Source organism: Dreissena polymorpha, chromosome 16 (genome assembly GCF_020536995.1).
Source record: "Dreissena polymorpha isolate Duluth1 chromosome 16, UMN_Dpol_1.0, whole genome shotgun sequence".
In the NCBI taxonomy this organism is placed as follows: domain Eukaryota; kingdom Metazoa; phylum Mollusca; class Bivalvia; order Myida; family Dreissenidae; genus Dreissena; species Dreissena polymorpha.
Genome location: NC_068370.1, coordinates 44,682,159 through 44,709,703, shown reverse-complemented (window position 1 = coordinate 44,709,703; position 27,545 = coordinate 44,682,159). Strand labels below are relative to the sequence as shown.

General features: G+C 32.6%; 3 long non-coding RNA genes across 3 annotated transcripts; all 3 read right to left on the bottom strand.

The window, feature by feature from the left end:
- Positions 1-496: 496 nt before the first annotated feature.
- Positions 497-20,731, bottom strand: LOC127862649 (uncharacterized). The gene is made up of 2 exons (XR_008040717.1): positions 20,513-20,731; positions 497-1,708 (listed from the first exon to the last, which is right to left on the bottom strand). It is a non-coding gene; the product is annotated as an uncharacterized LOC127862649 (long non-coding RNA).
- LOC127862651 (uncharacterized) lies at positions 4,208-5,440 on the bottom strand. Its single transcript, XR_008040719.1, has 2 exons — positions 5,343-5,440; positions 4,208-5,002 (listed from the first exon to the last, which is right to left on the bottom strand). It is a non-coding gene; the product is annotated as an uncharacterized LOC127862651 (long non-coding RNA).
- A 3,423-nt stretch (positions 20,732-24,154) lies between the features above and the next one.
- Positions 24,155-26,998, bottom strand: LOC127862648 (uncharacterized). The gene is made up of 2 exons (XR_008040716.1): positions 26,846-26,998; positions 24,155-24,658 (listed from the first exon to the last, which is right to left on the bottom strand). It is a non-coding gene; the product is annotated as an uncharacterized LOC127862648 (long non-coding RNA).
- Between the last annotated feature and the right edge of the window lie 547 nt (positions 26,999-27,545).

Below are 27,545 nucleotides of genomic sequence, written 5' to 3'. Positions count from 1 at the left end.
GACACCAATTTCAAAGAATTTTAATCAAAATACTTTTTTAAAAAGCTTTGTTTCATTTTAAAAAGCATTTGCGTCCGTAATATATTGATTGTTACCACCAAGCCACCGTAGGTACCAGACGCCAGTATCCGGTGTCTGACATTTTCCGATAAATGTTCGTACAAACCAGATAATGAGCTAGCTCGCGATGTAAATCAGTTTCTCTGATAAATGGAAAAACATTCTGAACAAATTAGATGAGTATCGGTTTACAATCTTTAACGATTATTGAAAAAAATAGAACTGTAAACACACCGAAAAGCTTAGATCGAACGATCTTACATGTAGAAAACCGTACAATGTGTGCAAATATGATGCATGTCTGCTATTCTAATGCCCTGTACATGAAAATAATATCAAAAACGCATGTTTTACATGCCACTTGCTTACATTTGGACGTCGTCTTGTTTCATACCCGCGTAATGGTGTATGTCATGTCGAGCAAAGAAAGGCACAGTAAGCTTTTGGAAAATTTATTACCTGTATTCATTATTTCGTTAGTGGGCCTTATGCATACTTTGGCGTATTTTAATTTCGCTTCCTAAATGAGTGCGCTAAATACCTTGTTAAATTGAGTGTTTTCCTTTAATGCCCCCAATCCTTTCATAAGTTCTATGTACATACTAGCAGCGGTAAAATACAATTGCTATTTTTCATTTCAATTCTTTTGAAATGCGTAATTCGACGCAGTTATCTTTCAAGATAATGTTTTCAACATTTACAATTTCAAACATTTTTTTCAAACTTAACCCAACTTGTTAAACACCTGCAGAAAACGCAAAGTTGTTTTTAAGCACGCATATAATATGGTTTGTATGTTGAAGTTGGGTATCTAAGTGGCAGTAAATTATATTTTATGTTTTATGGCATTTGAATTTCTACAAAGAGGTCGCATTTCCATCAACAGTTACCTCCACTAGCGGTTATTAGATTAAACTGTCGCCGCAAATAAATTCAGGATCTAAAACCTTACGTTGAATCAATTTAATTACATTATAAGATATTGGTTTTAATCTCCAATCACTCCAATTTCCACATACTTATCTTGAAGGTATAAAGGTATGAATACAAAAAGTCAACGTCTAATGATACAAATATCGTTTCAACATCCGTTGTTCAAGCAAATGTCCTAAAATAACCACTCAAATTACAATTTGCCAATTACATAAGTAAATGCTTTGTGAAAGTCGTTGTCTGTAGCACATAAAATCACGTGTATCCTCGGTTAAATTTCTTCTAATTTGTAGCTGATGCTATATATAAGACTTTGTAGAATAGATGTTAGTATATTGTTAACCTGGTTTACTATGTATATTTCCTATTTTATACTACTACCAACGCACAAGCAATCTTTATGTTAATTATCATTTGCCTTCAAAAACGTCCGACACAATTACGTTCCTTTTCGCGAACTTCCTTTGTTGAATCGAGTAAACAGGATCAAACGTGTTTGAGAGCTTATGTTCCCCGATGTCCTCACAAATGACTTGTTGCATGGCTTGTCGGGCCTCTGGTGAGAGACCGTCAGAGAAACGCTTGACAAATCGCTTCATTAGTGCCGCTCGTAATTCAAACATGCTTTCTGTGGGAAGGTTGTAACCACTAAGGTGTAACTCCAACGGATCGGTTCTTTGGTGACCCGCCATTCGTTTATTATTTTTTCTTCATTCTGTTTATACAAAAATAACATTTAATTAAACTGTTTACAATTATCACTTTTGTAATTTTAAACTATAAATTTTGTTTTAGACAAAAGATCATGAACAGTGCTGAACGCATCGGAATTCTGAGGGAATATACTTTGATATTCCCTTTTTTCGTTGCAAAATGAAGAAAAACAGGTGTTTTTTTCTCACTTTTATTGCACACAAATTTAACCTTGAATCAAAATGCATGAACAGGAATTATCAAACTTGTATATTTCCTAAAAAAGTGCGTAAATTTATGAATATTTTTAATGCAAAAAGAACACATTTGACATCAACTAAGAAATTATTCGTAAATTTACGAACATTTTAAGGGAGAAAAATCAGTAGTTTTTTTCATTGCTTGTCACCATGTGGCATAAATTTATGAACTTCTTTTTTTTAAAGAAATATATGATTAACAAAACCATTATTCGTAAATTTAAATTTTCGCACTATTAAAAATGTTCAGAAATACTTGGTGAATTCATAGATTCTTACCAAAACCAGACTTTTAACAAAACCATACTTCGTAAATTTACGCACTATTTAACATTTTCATTGGTAAATTCATAAATAAAACCATACTTCGTAAATTTACGCACTATAAAAAATTTTCAGACATAATTGGTAAATTCATATTCTTAGCAATACCATACTTCGTAAATTTACGAACTAGTAAAACTTTTCAGAAATACTTCATCAATTCATATATTCTCAACCAAATCTTACTTCGTAAATTTACGCACTATCTTAACAAAACCATACTTCGTAAATTTACGCACTATTATATATTTTCAGAAATACTTTGTAAATTCATAGATTCTTAACCAAAAAATACTTCGTAAATTTACGCACTATTAAAAAAAAAACAGTCATAGATTCTTAACAAAACCATACTTCGTAAATTTACGCACTATTAAAAACTTTCAGAAATACTTGGTAAATTCATAGATTCTGAACAAAAACATACTTCGTAAATTTACGCACTATTAAAAACTTTCAGAAATACTTGGTGAATTCATAGATTCATAACAAAACATACTTCGTAAATTTACGCACTATTAAAAACTTTCAGAAATACTTGGTAAATTCATAGATTCTTAACAAAACATACTTCATAAATTTACGCACTATTAAAAAATTTCAGTATTAATTTGGTGAATTCATAGATTCTTAACAAAAACATACTTCGTAAATTTACGCACTATTTAACCTTTTCAGAAATACTTGGTAAATTCATATTCTTCTACAATTGGTAAATTCATATTCTTAATAATACCATACTTCGTAAATTTACGAACTAGTAAAACTTTTCAGAAATACTTTGTCAATTCATATATCCTTAACAAAACCATACTTCGTAAATTTACGCACTACTATTTTTTTTCAGAATTACTTCATCAATTCATTTATTCTCAGGAAAACCTTACTTCGTAAATTTACGCACTATTAACAATTTTCAGAAATACCAGGTCAATAATATATTCTTAACAAAACCATACTTCGTAAATTTACGCACTATTATATTATTTCAGAAATACCCCGTACTTTGTCAATTCATATATTCTCAACATAATCATATTTTGTAAATTTATGCTGCATTAAAAATTTTCAGAAATACAAAGTCATGTACTTGGTCAGTTCATATATTCTTAACATACGTCTTACATTTACACACTATTAAAATATATTTTCAGAAATACTCGGTACTTGGCAAATTCATAGCAAAACAAGACTTCCTAAATTTACGCATTATTAAACAATTTCAGAAATACTTGGTGAATTCATAGATTCTTAACAAAACCAGACTTCGTAAATTAACGCACTTAAAAAAAAAACAGAAATACTTGTTTAATTCATAGATTCTTAACATAACCATACTTCGTAAATTAACGCACTATTCATTTTTTTCAGAAATACTTGATAAATTCATAATGTCATCATTGTTGGTATTTATACGAACATTTTCAGGGAAAAGGTCTTTTTTTTTGCATTAACAATCAACATTTTTGATATTTCGTATTAATACGAACTATTATTAACTGTCATCTTTGTTCGTATTAAAACGAACATTTTCACAAACAAAGTCATTTTTTGCATTAAAAATCAACATTTTTGATACTTGTATTAATACAGCTATTATAAATTGTCATCATTTTACATATTAAAACAAACATTTCCAGGGATAAAAAGTCAGTTTTGTCACTAAATATAGTCAGTCGCGAGAGAGCCTAGTCTTTTTTAAGGAGAAATTTGCACAGATTTTCTCCCATATTAGTGTCAGATACTGTTGGATTGTTTGTGGATTTGTTCATGACTTCTTGAACTAGATTGTCAGGTTTTACAACAGGCAAAGTTTGCAATTTGAATTTAATGTCTGTTGTAACATGACTTTCTGACCCATCAGAGCCTTCGACATCATGCTCTTGTAGTACCTTTACTTCTGCAGCGTCGGCTTCAAAAGCTTTTTGCTGAGAAAGAACTTGAAGATTCGCTTCTGATTCTGCCTTTTGTTTCAAAAGAGCTGCTTCTTGTTGAGTATATTTCAGTTTTATCTTGGCAGATTCGGCTTCTGCTTGTTTCAATGCGATGAGTTCACTCCTACGGCTAGAGGATCTCTAACTGTGTGTCTTCACACCACCATGGACAGAGTTTGGCTTCATGCTGGATATGACTTTTTTTAATATTGATTGTTTATTTTGGTCAATCTTTTCCAGCGCATGTAAGTTTGCTTTTTCCTGTAGCGACACGTCTGTAGTGAGAGCCGATAATTCTTTAAGACTTGCTTCACTTTTCACATTTTTTTAAGTACACATCAAATTTTGTCTTTAACTTTTACGTAACTTTCATAGGTAATTGCTGTTCAATCAGGTTTATTTCACCAACATTACTCTCATAAGTTAAACGACTTACTATGCACAAACTTTCAGTCACTTTGCGCCATGAAGCAGAACAGCGCTTCCTAAAGTCATCAATTCTCTCTTCATAAAGAGCCCTTCCTTTTGCAGAAAACGGACGTACATACCGTGTTGACATACAATAAACTTTCTTAAGCCGGTTGAAATACAGATGAGACTTTAGTGCGACCAATTTTGAACGTGGATTTAGTTCGCTGTCCAGTACCAGTCATCTCCATCTGCTACTAGCAAAGTGTAGGTCAATTTACTTTTCTGTTCTGGAAACAGATAGCGGACCGATCATGTCGAAAAAGAACACTGTATGTGGTGGTATTCAGTATTTGTTCTTAGATTCAACTCGATGTATGTGGTAAATTGCTGCAATAAAACAAAATAACAGATGTTCAGTTCTGCAGTAAAGAACAATGAAAATGATGTATTGTAATAAAAAAAAATACTTTAAATGACTGAAAAAAGGTAAAACGTATAGCCTATACCTAAGTTATAAACAATCACATAGTTACGAAAGCAAAGCTTTGGAAACTACCCTAACATATAGGACATATAGCCTCAACTGGGTCGAAAGGGTAGGTACGACGTAATTTGGGTACGAATAGCATTTACTGAAAAAAACCTGAATGAATGAATATACCTCATAAATAATTACTGCCTTAACAAAATAAAAGTTATATAGCATTGATAACATGTGGAAACTTACATCATGCGGGGCTATTAACCGGTATAAACGTCTTAAGAAAATGCCGAAATAGCAATATCGGCAAACGCCTCGATTTAAAATTCGTAGGTGAACAAACACTGATATATCCAATGGAAGTAAGCAGCGCAATATTATACGGTTACATATGATCGATATAGCCAGCACACAGGTTTTGTTAAAAATGTATACAAATTGCTAGAATGATTAGTTTGTTTCTCATTGATTGTGTTTTGTTGTTTGACAATACATTTTTAAAAGGATAAAAAACAAAACAAAGAAATGTTCATTTACATAGAAAAACAAATTTTGCTTTCGTGTTCGCTGGGTCGTCTGCACTGAGGAAGGTATAGCGTCCATGATCTTAAATTATGGAAGACATAATTGTAAATATCTTTGATCTTCATCATTTTTTTTGACAAAAATTATATACATGTACTTAAATTAGTATTGAATTCAGTATTTATGAAGATGACTGGTCTTCTGATAAACAAGAATTGTAATCAGGCCTTCTTGTATAAATTAATCATGTTAAAATTGCCAGAAACCAGCTTTTTATGGCTTTGTACTTTTAAATAAAATCTACCAATTAATCGCTTCATACAAATAATGTTTGAAATTAGCAGGAAATGATTTTCAGTGCGCAAATATTATGATTATGCATTAAATAAGTGCAAGACATATATTGAAGTATAAAGAATAGGCAATACATATATATTACTCCATTTTTTTCTATCTATAATGAATAGGCAATAAATAGTGCTCGATTTATTTCTATTTATAATGAATTGGCAATAAATAATGCTCTATTTTTTTATCTATAATGAACTGAAGTTTTCATCGACTTTCATATACAGATGATGCATTTGAATAATTGAAAATCTTGATATATGGAAAAAAACACAGATTAAGCGAAATTAATTAATTAGAAATAACATAGTTATTTTTGAACAACTAGATACATGATTAGTTAAATTGGATCATAATAATTATTTTTTACATGTAAGACAATATATATAACAGTTTGAAAATCAAATGCACTTTCCCTGGTGATATTCATTACTAAACAACGGTTAACTATGAACAAGATAATAGTTTCTTAGTAAGAGACGTGTCAGTACATAGCTTTGTTTATATGGATCTTATTTTCTGTAAGATGCGGGTTTTCTTATTACCCAAGACTTCCGTTCTTATTTTTTTCCCAAGTGATGATGATGATGATGATGATGATGAAGAAGAAGAAGAAGAAGAAGAAGAAGAAGAAGATGATGATGATGATGATGATGATGATGATGATGATGATGATGATGATGATGATGATCATCATCATCATCATTGTTTTGAACATCCAGATCATCATCATCATCATCATCATAATCATCATCATCATCATCATCATCATCATTAGAGAAAGAACAAAATACTGTCTGGATGTTCAAAACAATAAAATTGTTAAAATATCATTATTATTTAATAACGTAATGTTCCAAAGATAGTAAGCCATGAACCTTTTTAGCTTTATAGATTGTGTGCAACCTAATTAGTGGGTTGTCGGTTGAGATGTAAGGCAACTCGGGTCAAGGATAATAATAGTATGCGCGCTTTTACTTTATATAACCCGCACTAAACCACATTCCTTAAATATGTATTGATAGCTTGTACCTGAGATTAGGCCCAATTATAAGTATGTCATTTTGCCATATGCTTTCATGCGTATGGAAATATCATTGATATACGAAAGTAATTATTTGTTTCGAATTGTTTATAACCGCAATGAAAATTAGTGTTATCCTGCAGTGTTTAAAACATTTGAGATCTACTCCTAAAAAGAAAAAAACTTTATAATTAATTGAAATTAATAGAAACATTAAATGGACCCGCCCCAGTCATAATTATTTTTTTCGCAAAAAGCACAAATGAAATACAATTTAGAACGAGTACATGTATATACCATATAACGGATATAACTGTTTAAACGCTTACAAACACATGTTCAATAATGACTGACATTAAGCATGAATCGTGTTTAATTTTGCGATTTAAATAATGTAACGAAAACGACTAGTTAAGAATTGTAAAATGGGGAAATAAATATCTTATTGGAGTTACAAAACACAAAAGGCTTTGACAAAGGAACTAAATTACACCCCGTTGCCAAGATCACGAGACATCATTGATGTTATCAGTTCACTTTATGCGTGCGCCACTTTTTGTGGATAGGCGGCATGTGGAGTTCTAAAGGAACTGTGATCTAAGATTCTAATAGCTTGTTTACTACTTCGCACTGAACCAAATTCATAGAAAGTAATCAGAAATACAAGATCGATAATAATTATAAGTAAAATATGTATTGAGATAATGAACAGTATATTACAGACTGCATTTAGATCCGTTAACAGATTTAAACATATGCATTATATTTTGAGTTGTGCTGTTTCAAATAAATGTATCAATTATTTTACATTCAGTAATTTAAAGTAAAAAAAAAGAGAATAGAGAGACAGTATATGAACGTTATTGTATACTTGATGTAAGGTGTTTAATTTCCACACTAGACATGATAATTCAATAAAAAAAAGCTTCTGTTTATTGCAAAACATATTTTACGCAAGTTCAAAAGGAAGCGTGAATTACATTTCCAAATCACCAAACCAAAATATTTATTCAACTTAAGCAGTAACGCCTATCGTTTAAGAAATAAACAATATAAAGATTCTTTGCATGAGATATGTTACATTTTAACAGGTACATTTCTGCTGTAAAAATATCGAAGGAAAAGCATCATGATTTTGAGAACGTAAACTGTAAATAATCATGTATTAAGAGTTATTTAAAAAATGTAGTCATATCAATTATCTATACAGAATGGAGATGCTATTTTCATATATTTATTATAAGTTCTGGAATAGCTAAACATAAAAGGAAATCCGCTGTTTATTTTTATTATACATATCGGTAACAATAAAAGCGGGATAAACCTAGAAAAAAAGTGTTTAGATAAACAATTTATTACTAACCTTTCTGTAAAATTTAACAAACCGTTTACAGCGCGTGTGAAATATCTAAAAAAAACAGCGCGTGTGAAATAACTCAAAACTAGGTCAGAAAATCAGATTCTTTAAAGATTGTTTTGTATGGTGATTCGTTTTATATATACACTCGAAATGTGTTTTTGTTTTGTGCAGGAAAATACAATTTTATGATGTCAAGACGTTAATCAAATAATACCTCGATATATTTGACACTCAGTTATAATTAAGTTTAATTTTTGTATTATCCCCTCTCATACGAATGATACGCCAAAGTCGACCACATACGAAAGGACATTATTGGTGATCTTTCGGAATATAATAGCTCACAAGATTTACACCTTTTATATAAATTCATAAATATTTAACAAAGTCGTGCAGTCTCTATTTATTCGTGATGTTTTTGTGTATATTTTTTACGCAACGAATGTTTCCTGGGTATGCATGGGCATAATAACATAAACTGTCCGCCCTGTCAAAACATCGTAGGAGCGACTGTCCGCCCTGTCAAATTTAGCATAGGAGCGATTGTCCGGGATTCGATATTGAACAATATATTTCCGACCAATTTCCATATTTAATTGTGGGACAATAAAGGTATTTTGCAAATATATATCTGTGTAACCCAGCCAGAAAAATTCCCGACCACCACGTAAATTTTAATTAGCAAAACATTGCTAATATAGATATTGCGAAGTCGATTTCTTAAGGCCCAGTCTCACTATGATGCCGGCTGAGCCCCGGTGCGTGATCCGGGCTCTACCGGGATGAACCGGGGCTTCACCGGGGACGACTGGTATGAGCAGGGAACAAACGGGGCTTCATCGGTAAAGTATTAAAGTATTTGAAAAAAACCGGGACGGCACCGGGAACAACCGGGACGGCAACGTAGCTCCACCGGGGCCCATACAGACCCCCGCAGAGCTACTGCAACGCCCCGGTTGTCGCCGGTTTTACCCCGGTGGAGCCCCGGTGAATGCCGACAGAGTCCCGATAAAGCTACGGTACATCGGTGAACCGGCGCCATGCCAGGACGCCACCGGCATTCACCGGGGCTCCGCCTGGGCATTACCGGCGACGACCGTGGTTAAACCGGGGCGTTACCGTAGCTCTGCCAGGGTATGATGCCGGTATAGCCCCGGTGAGTGTCGGTGGAGTTACGGTATACCGGGGCTCTGCATGAACGCTGCCGGCTTTCACCGGGGCTCCCCCCGGGCATTACCGACGACAACTGGGGCTCTGCCGGGGCTTCACCGGGATAAACTGTAGCTAGTCCTGGGTTGACCGGGACTCTGCCGGGTTGCTGACCTGCTTCAACCTGGGCGGCACCGGGAAATAGTGTGATCGCGTTAAAAAAAATCTACAAATAATCCCGCTTCTCGCCGGTCGACCGGCGTTAGCAAACCGGGATGGACCGGAGCTCTACCGGCAATAGTGAGACTTGGGCTAGCTTCGGGATGAATGTTTCTATCTTAACCGAGTGAGGATATTACCAGTGAGGCCCAGTTTGTACGAGAATGGTTAACAGTAATGTTATTCAACTGATCATTTAAATGGTGTTTAAAATACTATTTTCATGTTAAACCAAGTAAAGTGTCAAAACGTTTTTAATCATTCTAATATAACTCTCGATATACAGTGGAAATCTTCCAAATTTTCTATTATATATATAATGCACCTTCATTGGAAGGCGCACGTCAAATAAATTTCATTTTAACAGAAAAAATGTGAAGTTGTCAAACCACAGATAAAAACCGTTGGTTTTACAAGTGGACGTATCTGTATCACGGTCAAACATTACTTACAGGTTAATTAACTTAATTTAGATATAAAATATTCCCACACTTAAATAGGAAACAATCGACAACTAAACGAAGTGTGAACAAGTTTGCATGTACATTTGTATTTTTTTGTTTGTATTACTCAATATTTGCAGTTATAAGTTGATTGCAGATATTATCTGTTCAGGTTAAGAACAGTAAACTGTCCAAGTCTTAATATACACACATTTCAGCCACTTACATTATATTCAATATCGGTTGTAAATAATATCATATAAAACAATCAAGGTATATAAGTTTTAATATTTTTAAAAAAGTATTCAAACTGTGATCTATGAAATGAAAAATGTTAAAGATTATTTAGTTAGATTATTTTGATAAGTTATTTAAGAAAAGATGTGAACATATTTCAGGTGGTCACATTCTATAAAAAAAAATAAGTTGGAGACACAAAACATTAAGAGATTGTGTCAAAAGAATTAAATAACACTCCGTTGCCAAGATCACGAGACATCATCGATGTTATCAGCTCACTTTGTGCGTGCGCCACTTTTTGTGGATAGGAGGCATGTGGAGTTCTTAAGGAACTCGGACCCAAAATTGTAATAGCTTGCGAACTTTGATTATTTATGGCCCTCATAAAACTGCATGTCTTCCCGAATTATCCGTCATACAAGATATATAGATTTAACTAAACTTTAATGTTTGATAAACAGATACAATACTCGATGCGAATAAACAAAATTAAAGAATTGAAGTCGAATCTCGTTGGCTTGTAATCAATTCGCTCGAATTTCCGATTGACTCAAAGTCTCCACGAAGTACCATTTGCTTTTATTGTAATACATACATTTTTTTTGGTCGTTTTTCTCGGATTCGCAAGGGTCATATTTTCTGATGGCTCGAAGCGCTTCCGTAGTCCCGGTTACAATTTCTACACTACATTTTGTTATTTTATTTTATTTCAGTCTCATCCATTAACATTTACAACATAGTATATACAAGATATAAAAACACATATATTACAACAACTGTAAATGGCCATTCAAATTTGAATTATAAGAGACAATAAAAATCCAATATAATACAATGAACACATTTATGGTAAAACATAGTACATGTATTCTGTCAGTGAATGAGTGAGTATCATTGTGTAAATAAGAGTGGTAAGAGTGGGATTAAGGTAGGTGATATGAATACGAGTGAGTGAGTGAGTGAGTGAGTGAGTGAGTGAGTGAGTGAGTGAGTGAGTGAGTGAGTGAGTGAGTGAGTGAGTGAGTGAGTGAGTGAGTGAGGTGAGTGAGTGAGTGAGTGAGTGAGTGAGTGAGTGAGTGAGTGAGTGAGTGAGTGAGTGAGTTGAGTGAGTGAGTGAGTGAGTGAGTGAGTGAGTGAGTTGAGTGAGTTTGAGTGAGTGAGTGAGTGAGTGAGTGAGTGAGTGAGTGAGTGAGGAGTGAGTGAGTAGTGAGTGAGTGAGTGAGGTGAGTGAGTGAGTGTAGTAGTGAGTGAGTTGATTGAGTATAAGTAGTAAGTGGCAGGTTAGTAGATGGCAGTAGAGGGTTTATTGAGCTATAATAAATTAAAGTCTTGTTTGTTTGGATCGAAGTCGCTTCGAGTCTTTTGAAGTTTAAATCGTTTAGACGAGCTTGGTTAATGTCACGCGATAATTGATTGTACAGTCGTTATAGTACTATAATTAACAGAACAGAACATATCTATGGCATAGACTCTTGGTATACAAGGATGTGATTTCGAAGAAACAGTATCTTAACAATTTGTGCTAAACCGCTACGTTACAATTTCATGCGCTTTAATTAATTCATGAATACCACACAAACAGTGTTCTTGATAAACTGAACAGAACGATTAACGATAAGCTTGTTATGCTTAAGTCAAATAAATATTCTGTTCTGTTCTTGATAAACTAGCGAATAAATATCGTTGTTTAATCTTTCTGTGGTGAGTTCATGTTGTTATTTGGTCACTGTTATTTATAATATGTTAATTTGCCTTTGATAACTGTTTTTTTTATTAGTGGCCTTTAATATTTGTCAATTAAATAATAATTAATAACAAATATATTTTACTAAAAATGGAAATAAGTTTACAGCGTCGCGTTATATAAATTCGGATTTTTCATATAATTGGGAACGTAATTGTTAAAATAATCGGACACAGTAATGTTTATATCATACTTGATTATTTGAACAAAGCTGAGTTGTTGTGTTTTTGCAATTGTACTCAAACAAAAAAACGAGCTGAGAATTGTAACTTGAGAGAAATAAACACTATCCCAAACAAAAAAAATCTTAAGCAAATTGTACCAAAATTGTCAATAAATTGGTAATAAATCAGAGAAATCCAATTCATTAGCATTTTTACCAATTCATTTAACGAATAAGCAATAAATTGGTTTCTTCAGTGAAAGCCCTAACCCTATATGTTGTCAACTCATTATTTAGTCCCGATGTCTGTACACTTTATTTGAGAAAGAAAATACATTGAGTACTCTTTATTGCCAATCCATTGTAACAGAAAAATGTTTAGTACGATTTATTGCCAATTCACTATATATAAAAAAGACAAGCACTTTTTATTGAAAATTCATTATAGATAAAAAAAATAGAGCATTATTTATTGCCAATTCATTATAAATCAGGGGCGTAGATAACCTCCCAACATTGGGGGGGGGGGGGGGCCGGTCCAGTTTCTGTACTGGGAACATAAAGAGGTTCGTTTGACATTCGTCCACATGAAAATACACAACAACCAATACAATATGACATGATTAGTAAATAATGTATCCACATTTCGAGCATGCGAGGAACCGTATGCTGCGTAGGATTTGCAGCAGCTGCTTCCGTTTGTCGGCCTTCTCCTTAGCGTGCCCCGCTGACAGCACCTCTTCCACGTCACGCGTCGTGGCGGGAAGCGTTACCAGTCGCTCGACCGCCTTCTTGTGGCACTCGCTTTCGTCGTGCTTCCGGAACTTCTCCGTACCCGCTTTCCAGTTGAAGAAGCCGTCACTGATGAAGCTGCCGTCCACCTTCGTGTTGCCGATCTTGCCCAACTTCTTGGTCGCCATGCAGAGATGGCAGAACGCAAGGTCCCGGCTCTGATTAGAATAACATTGTAATAAATTTTGTGTTAAATATTAATGATAATAATAAGAAGCATTATTAAGCAACAATTTTTTTTACAATACGAGTATTTTTTGTATGTTGTGTCTTTTTTTTCTAAATTTCGTTTGTATTTAGATCAACGTTAGGTTCATAAAAGATAAGAACAATCGCAAATTAAAATTTAATACTTATATACATACCTCATCGTAGTGGAGCCATGTGAAGGAATCAAACCAACAAGATTGGAATGAACGCTGTTCTGGCTTTTTCTTCCCGAATGTACGCTTAGGAAACTCAAAATTTCGAGGCTGATTAGGAATACTCATTTTGAACATTAAACAATTACATATATGATATTGTTTCAATGATGTCTAATCAAATAATAACTGATATACTTAGAGAACAAACATATTTTCTAATTACTGTTTTTCACGCGTATATTTACTCAAAATTGTTTTAAGTGGCAGTTACCTTTGAATTAAAGCGATCAATTTAAATTAAAAGAATCGCCTGTCTCTAATCAAAACACCGACAGTGCAATCACGGAAAAGAACAATAAAACAATTAACGCAATGACATTTACCACGGCCCCTAGTTTATGACACCTAACAAGGGATAATGACACATCACTATTGGCAACCTCAGAGCAGACGGAGAGGGGACACATGGCTTCTGCACTGACGGCGCGTGATTACAAAAATACTGGTTTTGGGGCGGCGATTTTTGGGGGATTTTACGTTTATTTATATAACGATGACTAGCCGAAATATTAGGGGGGGGGGCGGCCGCCCCCCTGCCCCCCCCCCATTATCTACGCCCCTGTTTAAATAGAAATAAATCGAGCACTATTTATTGCCTATTCATTATTGATAGAAAAAATGGAGCAATATATATTTATTGCCTATTCTTTATACTTCAATATATGTCTTGCACTTATTTAATGCATAATCATAATATTTGCGCACTGAAAATCATTTCCTGCTAATTTCAAACAGTATTTGTAAGAAGCGATTAATTGGTAGATTTTATTTAAAAGTACAAAGCCATAAAAAGCTGGTTTCTGGCAATTTTAACATGATTAATTTAAACAAGAAGGCCTGATTACAATTCTTGTTTATCAGAAGACCAGCCATCTTAATAAATACTGAATTCAATACTAATTTAAGTACATGTATATAATTTTTGGCAAAAACACTGATGAAGATCAAAGATATTTACAACTATGTCTTCCATAAATTAAGGTCATGGACGCTATACCTTCCTCAGTGCAGACGACCCAGCGAACACGAAAGCAAAATTTGTTTTTCTATGTCATTTCTTTGTTTTGTTTTTTTATCCTTTTAAAAATGTATTGTCAAACAACAAAACACAATCAATGAGAAACAAACTAATTATTCTAGCAATTTGTATACATTTTTAACAAAACCTGTGTGCTGGCTATATCGATTATATGTAACCGTATAATATTGCGCTGCTTACTTCCCTTGGATATATCAGTGTTTGTTCACCTACGAATTTTAAATCGAGGCGTTTGCCGATATTGCTATTTCGGCATTTTCTTAAGACGTTTATACCGGTTAATAGCCCCGCATGGTTTAAGTTTCCACATGTTATCAATGCTATATAACTTTTATTTTGTTAAGGCAGTAATTATTTATGAGGTATATTCATTCATTCAGGTTTTTGCAGTAAATGCTATTCGTACCCAAATTACGTCGTACCTACCCTTTCGACCCAGTTGAGGCTATATGTCCTATATGTTAGGGTAATTTCCAAAGCTTTGCTTTCGTAACTATGTCATTGTTTATAACTTAGGTATAGGCTATACGTTTTACCTTTTTTTCAGTCATTTAAAGTATTTTTTTATTACAATACATCATTTTCATTGTTCTTTACTGCAGAACTGAACATCTGTTATTTTGTTTTATTGCAGCAATTTACCACATACATTGAGTTGAATCTAAGAATAAATACTGAATACCACCACATACAGTGTTCTTTTTCGACACGATCGGTCCGCTATCTGTTTCCAGAACAGAAAAGTAAATTGACCTACACTTTGCTAGTAGCAGATGGAGATGACTGGTACTGGACATCGAACAAAATCCACGTTCAAAATTTGTCGCACTAAAGTCTCATCTGTATTTCAACCGGCTTAAGAAAGTTTATTGTATGTCAACACGGCATGTACGTCCGTTTTCTGCAAAAGGAAGGGCTCTTTATGAAGAGAGAATTGATGACTTTAGGAAGCGCTGTTCTGCTTCATGGCGCAAAGTGACTGAAAGTTTGTGCATAGTAAGTAGTTTAACTTATGAGAGTAATGTTGGTGAAATTAACCTGATTGAACAGCAATTACCTATGAAAGTTACGTAAAAGTTAAAGACGAATTTGAAGTGTACTTAAAAAATGTGAAGTGAAGCGAGTCTTAAAGAATTATCGGCTCTCACTACAGACATGTCGCTACAGGAAGAAGCAAAGTTACATGCGCTGGAAAAGATTGACCAAAATAAACAATCAATATTTAAAAAAGTCATATCCAGCATGAAGCCAAACTCTGTCCATGGTGGTGTGAAGACACACAGTTCGAGATCCTCTAGCCGTAGAAGTGAACTCATCGCATTGAAACAAGCAGAAGCCGAATCTGCCAAGATAAAACTGAAATATACTCAACAAGAAGCAGCTCTTTTGAAACAAAAGGCATAATCAGAAGCGAATCTTCAAGTTGTTTCTCAGCAAAAAGCTTTTGAAGCCGACGCTGCAGAAGTAAAGGTACTACAAGAGCATGATGTTGAAGGCTCTGATGGGTCAGAAAGTCATGTTGCACCAGACATTAAATTCAAATTGCAAACTTTGCCTGTTGTAAAACCTGACAATCTAGTTCAAGAACTCATCAAGAAATCCACAAACAATCCAACAGTATCTGACACTAATATGGTAGAAAATCTGTGCAAATTTCTCCTTAAAAAAGACTAGGCTCTCTCGCGACTGACTATATTTAGTGACAAAACTTTTTATCCCTGGAAATGTTTGTATGAATACCAATGATGACAATTTATAATAGCTGTATTAATACAAGTATCAAAAATGTTGATTTTTAACACAAAAAATGACTTTGTTTGTGAAAATGTTCGTTTTAATACGAACAAAGATGACAGTTAATAATAGTTCGTATTAATACGAAATATCAAAAATGTTGATTGTTAATGCAAAAAAAAGACATTTTCCCTGAAAATGTTCGTACAAATACCAACAATGATGACATCTATGAATTTATCAAGTATTTCTGAAAAAAAATTATAGTGCGTAAATTTACGAAGTATGGTTATGTTAAGAATCTATGAATTAAACAAGTATTTCTGTTTTTTTTTAAGTGCGTAAATATACGAAGTCTGGTTTTGTTAAGAATCTATGAATTCACCGAGTATTTCTGAAATTGTTTAATAATGCGTAAATTTAGGAAGTCTGGTTTTGCTATGAATTTGCCAAGTACCGAGTATTTCTGAAAATATATAATAGTGTGTAAATGTACGACGTATGTTAAGAATATATGAACTGACCAAGTACATGACTTTGTATTTCTGAAAATTTTTAATGCAGCATAAATTTACGAAATATGATTTTTTTGAGAATAAATGAATTGACAAAGTACGGGGTATTTCTGAAAAAATATAATACCGTACATTCGCGGCCATAAGTCTACCTCGGCCATAAGTCGATGGGTATAATGTGGCTAGAAAAACTTGGTTTTTTGCCTTGACTCTGCCATAAGTCGGGGGGTAAATTTCCTCAATATCTCGGACATGTTTTAGTCATGGTTCTGAGGGCTCCTGTAACGGCAGTTGACATTTTTTGGGATATTAATAATAAGAATATATTTTAAACGAAACATTCAGCGTTTCAATGATTTATTATCACGAAAAATATATTTTATCGTTCAAAATCATAATTACATATCATTGATTATTTAGAACTTAATATATATTTCACAAATCAAAATTAGTATCCCATTTAACGTAATAACTTTCAGTGTTTATATTATGAGCAGATATTTTTGTACTCAAATGTTAGTATGTGAAAATTCGGTAAAATCTTGAACGCAGAAATTCGTTATATGGTCAAAATAATTGTAACTTGCTCTCAAATAATCAACAACGCTTTCGCCATTATGCGTGAAACACGTGAATTTACCAACACTCGCATCGCTCGCTATTTGACTGTTATATACATATTCGTAAATCACGAGATACCTGAGGAATATTTTCTGCATTCTGGAACAACGTCTTATCTGATAATACTAAGCAGATGATCCAAAGCAATTGTGTATTTGATATGTCCAATTACACGTTTTAATAATCCAGGGTGAGTGCGTAATATTATTATAATCAAACAATGAATGAAATCTTCACTCAGATAAGATCTATTTATTTACGAAACGATTACGCATTAACTGTGGGACAGTTGTGAATAAATCAACGAAACCACACCTTCATCCAATCAAAAAATATATCATGTGAAGTTGAACAATAGCGATTGGTTAAAGGCGTATCTAACGATCAAGTAATTATTTTTGATTGGTCAGAAGTAGTTTGTAGCAGAACCGTTGTGCATATCATTAACGGATAACTATTTTAGGCGTGACGCAATAAAGACAAATGATCGAAAGGATGCCAACACTACTCTTTACACTTTGATCTTAGTCAAAGGCCGAGAAGCGATAATTGGTGGCATAAAGACACCTGCAATTGTTGACAGTTTGTATTTACACGGATTAACTTTAAATGGGAACAAGTGTCAGCAGTCGATTAACTATTGTTCTTAGCAGACAACAGGCAATGTATCAATAGACAAATTGCTATGTATAATTTTCACCACTTTACGGTATGTCACAAACGTTTAATATTTTCGAAGTTATTTAAACATGTTTTTATTTGGAATTATTACGAAGATTAATGATTTGAAAACCAATGTAAATATGAGTATTTTGTTATCGGCGGACATTTAAGTAAAAGACGAGTCGGCCTTACCGTAAACAGTCATCATTCCTTCGCTTCAGAGATTTATTACTTAAAAAAAAAATGGCACAGAAATATGTTTTTTATTTTTTTTATTTAGTACCTCATCCATAAGTCGACTTGACTTTTAAAGTCAATTTTGGCAGCGTTTTTAGGTCGACTTATGGCTGCAAATTTACGGTAGTGCATAAATTTACGAAATATGGTTTTGTTAAGAATATATGAATTGACCTGGTATTTCTGAAAATTGTTAATAGTGCGTAAATTTACGAAGTAAGGTTTTCCTGAGAATATATGAATTGATGAAGTAATTCTGAAAAAAAATAGTAGTGCGTAAATTTACAAAGAATGGTTTTGTTAAGGATATATGAATTGACAAAGTATTTCTGAAAAGTTTTACTAGTTCGTAAATTTACGAAGTATGGTATTATTAAGAATATGAATTTACCAATTATGTCTGAAAAGTTTTAATAGTGCGTAAATTTACGAAGTATGGTTTTATGTAGAAGAATATGAATTTACCAAGTATTTCTGAAAAGGTTAAATAGTGCGTAAATTTACGAAGTATGTTTTTGTTAAGAATCTATGAATTCACCAAATACTGAAATTTTTTAATAGTGCGTAAATTTACGAGGTATGTTTTGTTAAGAATCTATGTATTCACCAAGTATTTCTGAAATTTTTTAATAGTGCGTAAATTTACGAAGTATGTTTTTGTTCAGAATCTATGAATTTACCAAGTATTTCTGAAAGTTTTTAATAGTGCGTAAATTTACGAAGTATGGTTTTGTTAAGAATCTATGAATTCACCAAGTATTTCTGAAAGTTTTTAATAGTGCGTAAATTTACGAAGTATGTTTTTGTTCAGAATCTATGAATTTACCAAGTATTTCTGAAAGTTTTTAATAGTGCGTAAATTTACGAAGTATGGTTTTGTTAAGAATCTATAACTGTTTTTTTTTTAATAGTGCGTAAATTTACGAAGTATTTTTTGGTTAAGAATCTATGAATTGACAAAGTAATTCTGAAAAGTTTTACTAGTTCGTAAATTTAAGAAGTATGGTTTTGTTAAGAATATAAATTAACCAATTATGTCTGAAAATTTTTAATAGTGCGTAAATTTACGAAGTATGGTTTTATGTAGAAGAATATGAATTTACCAAGTATTTCTGAAAAGGGTAAATAGTGCGTAAATTTACGAAGTATGTTTTTGTTAAGAATCTATGAATTCACCAAATACTGAATTTTTTTAATAGTGCGTAAATTTACGAAGTATGTTTTGTTAAGAATCTATGAATTCACCAAGTATTTCTGAAAGTTTTTAATAGTGCGTAAATTTACGAAGTATGTTTTGTTATGAATCTATGAATTCACCAAGTATTTCTGAAAGTTTTTAATAGTGCGTAAATTTACGAAGTATGTTTTTGTTCAGAATCTATGAATTTACCAAGTATTTCTGAAAGTTTTTAATAGTGCGTAAATTTACGAAGTATGGTTTTGTTAAGAATCTATGACTGTTTTTTTTTTAATAGTGCGTAAATTTACGAAGTATTTTTTGGTTAAGAATCTATGAATTTACAAAGTATTTCTGAAAATATATAATAGTGCGTAAATTTACGAAGTATGGTTTTGTTAAGAAAATATGAATTGACCTCATATTTCGGAAAATTGTTACTAGTGCGTAAATTTACGAAGTAAGATTTGGTTGATAATATATGAATTGATAAAGTATTTCTGAAAAGTTTTAATAGTTCGTAAATTTACGAAGTATGGTATTGCTAAGAATATGAATTTACCAATTATGTCTGAAAATGTTAATCATATATTTCTTTAAAAAATGAAGTTCATAAATTTATTCCACATGGTGACAAGCAATGAATAAAACTACTGATTTTTCTCCCTTAAAATGTTCGTAAATTTACGAGTAATTTCTTAGTTGATGTCAAATGTGTTTTTTTTGCATTAAAAATGTTAGTAAATTTACGCACTTTTTTAGGAAATATACAAGTTTGATAATTCCTGTTCATGCATTTTGATTCAAGGTTAAATTTGTGTGCAATAAAAGTGAGAAAAAACACCTGTTTTTCTTCATTTTGCAACGAAAAAAGGGAATATCAAAGGATATTCCCTCATAGAATTCCGGTGCGTTGCTGAGGGAATTTCAATATTGTTATGTTCATACATATTATGGTACTTATGTTCACCTTATTATCATTTTGTAAAAGTACTTACCGATGTACTTAATTATTATTCCACATTGTATTTTATTCCATGAACTGCTATATTTATTTTAAAGAATTTAAATAAATTAGACTGATCGCGTATTTATGAATTCTTCGCGGCTGCATAGATTGTTAAACTCAAATATTATGTTACCCAAAATTGAAACACAATAGTGATTATCAGACCATGATAACGTTATATTGAAATAAAATCTGACATGCGCTTCAGGTTTTCATATGCTTGTAAACACGCAGGTTAAGCTTCGATTTCGATCTCAACATGTTCGTTTACGGTTGGCTGTTTACTAATGGTAGGGCTATAAGGTACCTGGGATTATAACAATTAACCAAGATCTTATTTAAAGAAACTTCGTTATGTATACATAATATCTACATGGTATTTTATGCTTTTACGATTATGTTAACAAATTTTTACATTTTATTTGTAAATTTTTAATAAATTTATAAAAATTGATTCTTAATATAAACAATAGTATAGAAGAAATGAGTAAATTCGTTTAATGCAAAACATGTGTCTGGATTTGAGAAAAAATTGGAAAACAATCTTTAATCTTATCGTCTGCAGCACAAGATGGAAACACTTCCTAATGTCGTGACTACCTTTATCTCTAGCACATCTCAAAAATGCTAAACACAGCACATCTCAAAAACACAACTAATAAAAGCAACTGTGAATAAAACTTCGCTGCTATAAATCGGCCAATGCAAAAAAATCAGGTATTTATACCTCTTCGAGCCGGACAACAGCGCACTATTAGCCCTAAAGTATTTTAAGAAAATGCCAAGACACTAATGGTTAAGGCATTTGTTTATGCTGACCAGATTTGTCAAATAATGTAACCGGATACGTAGTTAATGTTATGTAAAAATGGTATACGGCATACCATTTCACTTAATTATTTATTTCAGGCAATTTACAGTAGTGAGATAAATATGTTGTTTCGTCTTTATTAATTAATTAATTATTTGTATCGTTCGTATTTGATCTAGAAAGGTAATTTTCGGGCATCTAGGTTTAAAAGGTTCTGCCTGTATAAAGAACTATTTAAATGTCGATTATTCAAATATATTGTTATCCCACGATTTATTTACCAATGTTAATATCATGATGAAAAACGACATTTGTGTAACAATGTTACTTACTTGGGGTATAAACACCCAAACAATGTACGTGTTACGTTATTAACGAGAACAAACAACATTGTACTTATAGCTGCGGAAATGATCAAACTTCTTCTTAAATATGAACGTATGAAAACCGTATTGTAAGAAAATGCATTTTGTTATATCGATAGGGAATATCTTGTTCATATGAAGAAACAGAGTAGGATAATATGTGCATTTGAATTTGTTCATAATAATATTTTGAAGGGAGTCACACTTCTGGAAATTTATTTAGTGCAAACGTTGTCTCTAATAGCGTGTAATACAGCGTGACAAAGTTATGTCATTGAATTAGATTGTCCAGCACATGGCAATACATCAATGAAATCCGAGTCTGAATTAATATTTTCCAGGAAAATGTATTACTACATAGCGGGCAGTGTGATAGAAAATATAAGGCGAGTGTCTTTCTGTATATGAAAGCATCTGACGAATTGAGGCGATATGTACACGACAAGGTTTGCAGAGCCGTTTATTTAGCTTTTTAGAAACGATTGGAGCGTTGAGAGGTCTTTAATTGGTATAAACATAGTCGAAAAGGAATAAATTATTTAAATCTAACCTTGCGTACTAATATTAAAGTCCTTGCGTACTTATATTAAAATTGCAATCTTGCCGGTTACGACACTCGAAATAACACTTAAGAACCTCATGCACAATCCAAGTAAGAAAGCAAAAAATACATCTTGATTTAAATTGAATCAGCATTCCAAATGTTCTTAAACTCATCTTCACACACTTTGTACGCTCTTTTTTTCACTTAGTCAATACTAGTATTCCTATATATTCGTCTATATAAATTTTCATTTAAACTGATAGTCAAGCAGCTACGTTGTTATCCCCCGCCATAGGCGGAGGGATATTGTTTTGGCGTTGTCCGTCTTTCCGTCCGTCCTTCCGTCCGTCTTTCCGTCCGTCCCTCCGTCCGGAGCCATATCTTGGAAGTACTTTGGCGGATTTCATTGAAACTTGGTATGAGTATATATATGGATAAGAGAATGATGCACGCCAAATGGAATTGTACACCATCTGTTATTAACAGAGTTATGGCCCTTTGTATCTTGAAAAAATGCTTTTTTTGTGTGTCCGGAGCCATATCTTGGAAGTGCTTATGGGGATTTCATTGAAACTTGGTATGAGTATGTATATCAATAAGAGGATGATGCACACTAAATGGCAGTGTACACCATCTGTTAATAATGGAGTTATGGTCTATTGTATCTTGAAAAAATGCTTTTTTGAGTGTCAAATATAACACTCTTGTGTCCAGAAGCATATTGGCGGGGGATATCAATTGAACGAATTTGCTTGTTATATACTATATTACCATCAATTTTCAACTAAATTGACATTGTCAAAAGACTTTCTAAAATCTGCAAGAACATTGGTGAAATAATCATCTTTTTGAGCGGGTTTGATTATACATTGCATGAGTAAATGTGTTTGGCTAGTGTGCGTCGTAAACATATGCCTTCCGTTCAGTCACTGTGCTGCCTCAAAGCGTTTATTACTTAACTCTTTTGCGCCCTAGTTATACGACCGCAATGCGATGACAAGCTCTGTTTAATGCGACCAGCAATAATGGACACATGATTTGAAACTAAATCAATAAACAAAATCTGGCGCAAGTACCAATGCACAGTAAATTTCATTACTGTTACCAACCTTTATAAATCATAAACATAAAATACAGCTGAAGGTTGAATTGAATATCTACTCCAGTAACAGATATTTATTAAGAGTAGTATTTGTAAAACAGACGGGGTATCGATTGGGCTTTATATTTATCTCAGATCTTAGCACACACTATTTTTACCTTGAAATAATCTCAAATGAAACAAAGTGAGCAAAATCATATTTAACAGTATTGGCATATGTAACGCTGTTTGAGCAGTTGTATTTACAATCTTCCTTTTTTCATCTGTTTATTACCACATCATCATCTTCATATGTTTAGCATGATTATTTTGACCGTAATTTGAGCAAATAAAATATATCCTTTACGAAGCTTGCTACAAACAAATGGTATTGACTGAATGTACTCTTGAGGCATTACAAGCTGAATAGTGTGTATTGCGCGTTAATTAAAGTATCTATTATATATGAACTGTATGTATTTCTTGTTATTTAGTTTGTGGGGATATATGGTTCGGTAAGATATCAAAGGAAAATTCAGTTTTAAGTTAGACTCTAATAATTCCGTTAACAATTGAGTGATTGTGCGAGTCGACAGTTCTGTGGGGGTTCTAAAGGGAATTTCATTTAATATTTTGTTTGTCTCTGTTCCTCTCTGTAATAAGACAATACTTACCTGATCCTATATTTAGAGCGTCAGTCATTCTTTGATAATCGATTGATAATAATAAGTCAGTTTTAATTCATTGTGATCCGACTTAATGTTTCAGTGTCACTGACAGTCAGTGCGCACATTTATTGTAAATACGCAACATATAACAAGAAAAATCTATAAAATTAAGCTTTTGTTTATTGAGTTTAAAATATGTTTGACAAAAATCAAAGATATAGTATAAATTGTTAGAAAATTGAATTTCGTAGAAGATACATATTTTAAATATCATCACGAGTAGCAAATACATAGTTTAATATGAAGCATCGTTCAGCATTTTTTCCTCTGTAAAGTTTTCATAATGGCGGATTACATAATGTTAAACACCCGAATGCCATTTAAGGTGACACACGCTGCGAAGACACAGCCCCATTTCCTCGTGGCAAACCCTACCCTCGCAATTTTGCGGCATATGCATTGGCGACTTTCGACAAGGACTAATACACAAATGAAAGGTCTCCATGCACTGCTGTCTACAGGCCATTCTGTTGGACCCACGCAACGGCGAGGCTGAGGTTACGGCGAGCAGCACAACCACCATCAAGATAGCCGCTTTGGTGTCCATTGTATATTCTTTGGGATTCTGGAGTTTCGAATTATGATTGTCACCAGACAGCAATCAGTCTGAAATGGTAACGACAATGGTGAGTATTTGCAAACTCCGAAAATTGAATATGTTAACATATTCCTGTTTTGTTGTTTGTATACAATAAAACGTAATATTATAAAAATCTCTATGGTGCGCAAATTATAAAGTGTTCACATTAAATACAGTTAAGAATACATGAACAGAAAATCAAACAATCCTTCAAAGAAACCTAACATTACCGAATGCAACATGTAACTATTAAGACACTTTACATTAAAACTCCAGCATAGTTAGTCGTAGCAAAAATGTTCAATTTGTTTGCAATTGAATTTCATATTTTATTGTTTAAACCGGATGACCTTTTAAACATAATGAATAGATAAGCAGAAAAAACATTAAAATCTTCTTGGATTGCAATTTTCATAAAATACGTTTGTAGCAGTATATATCGGAAAGTAGAAGTATAGTAGTTAGAATGTCCTATTTACGAATATGACAGAAACATATCAATAAATAAAGCTAAGCAGATTTATGTTAACTAATCAATTATGTGTGAAGTAGATAAATTTAAGTTTTTGTTCACCCGTCCACATATGGTAAAAACGTTGACCAAAGCCTGTTGTAACAGTATATAATTTAACTGAATCACATATTGTAATTTATTTAATGCATGAACTTAGTTTTTATACTAATGATAAGTTTGATGATTGATCTGAAAAATTGTGCTTATCTTTAATTTTCATATCTGATTAGGGAGGATAAAAAAATATGAAAAATAGTTTGTATAGCTAACTAAAACATCAACTCTTAATGTCATGTATTAATACAATTTAAGGCGATGCCTCAATGCCTTAATAAGCAGAAATTTATCAAATTTTTAATATGTAACTACATTAGTGCATTCTACATTGAATATAATAATTATTTAAATTAAATTGTTCCATTTTAGTTGGATAAGTGTAATAATGTATGTTATGTTGTATTTTATGTCAGTTTTTATGAGAAACTGTGATAAATGGTCTTTTATATTTCGCAAAGAATGGCCACATTCATACATGCTATGCATCTTTGATTGTAATAATTGCTATGGTGAATTGTGGATTAGACTAAAAGAAACTAATAAACTATAAAGATTGAATATTTTACATATTTTATCAACAAAACTTATGTTGTAAAAGATGTTACGGGAGTCTCAAGACTTTGTTTTGTAAAATGTACTTGGTTTGAAACGCTATCTAGCAAACTATTAACAAATTGATAATTAATGCATTATGCGTTGCGTTAAAAACACAACTTTATTAAAAGTGTTATATCCGATTGAATTAAAGCCTCTATAACGCTCAAAATCAACGAAAATTTCGTAAAGTACTCCGTTAAATAAAGTTAACACCTAAACAATCAGTGTTCATTATAGCAATAGCCACAATTTCAACGCTAGATGTGGTATGATTACATAGATTTTGTAGATACAAATGCTCCTTTTTATTTATTTGTGACACAGTTAATTGCATTTTCATTTCCCGCGAATATCAGCGATTATATCTATTCATACGACAAACGAACACTAAAATGGTACCATGTTAGTGTTCATGTGTCGTATGAATAGATATCGTTGCGGGAATAAAAATGGAATTAAATATGCAAAACAATAATAAAAACGAACATTTTGTATCTACAAACATCTATTTTACCAGACCACATCTGGCGTTGAAATTTCGGAAATTGCCTTAAGGAACACTGATTTTAAATTGTTTAATTTTTTTTACGAAATATTGTACGAAATGTTCGTTGATTTTGGGTAGTAATGGGGCTTTAAACTGTTTATTGAATTTAGCACTTTGATTACATTAATTAGCATTATACTTTTACTGTGTGTATCATTTTAAATAGCGCTTATTTAGTCAATATTTTAAGCGAAAATGGACGAAGTTAATATATAGTTTTAAATTTTATATATCTTTACATGACCAATTATATAAAATATATTTGACTTCTAAGTATTTGCTATTGTGGTAATAATCCCCGATTTGTCGTTATGCTCTTTGTTGTAAAACCACGAGGGCTTTCCTGGTTTAATTCATACGCATCCTTCGCTCAAAACCGTTGGTTATTACCGCAATTACCAATAGTAATGCTGAACTTTTTTCTCATTTATAACGACTATTATCTATCAATTTAATACAAAACGCTTACATTTTTAATAATATTTTAAAATATCTTACCTTTACCAATAACTCCGAGATTTCGACAAGTACAGGTCGAGCTCTAAAAAGCAACTACGTAACGTTAAAACGGTATTTCCGATTTCACTTACAGTACAAAATACAATACATATTCGTACAAAGCAGTGACACACTAACAAGGCGGTGCGTGCGTCAAAGCACTTGTACCAGAGAACAAGGTTCAAGTGATCTCTTTCTTGCATATTCGAAATCACATGTTACGTGAAAGGCCTTGTGAGTCATAAAGTGAAAGGCAACGTTCCAAAAACAATTAGTATCTTTGTTTTCTGTATGCAACAGAGGCAATAAATTCTCGTTGTACTTTACAATGGGTGTAGGCAATGGCGCTAATTGTGTATGTTTGATGATTTAGATTGGAATGCGATTCATAATATACTTACAATGCATGTAACAAACTACGTATTTATGTATGGAAAGTGCATGGAACTAGAATATAAGTGGTATATTATTCAAAAGAGCGGTACACTGCCTACTTCTTAGCACATACGAGGTTCATGAAGATCAGGAGTTGTACACAATACAGCGCACAATTAGTTTCGTGTACCGTTGGGTTGCCAACTTCACAGCCTCGCGCATTCCAAATTCTATGCGTGTTGTTTTACTGCTAACAACAGGTCTATACGACACTCAGTGCATGGCACAATACTAATGAAAACAATTTTTATGAAACATTATCTTT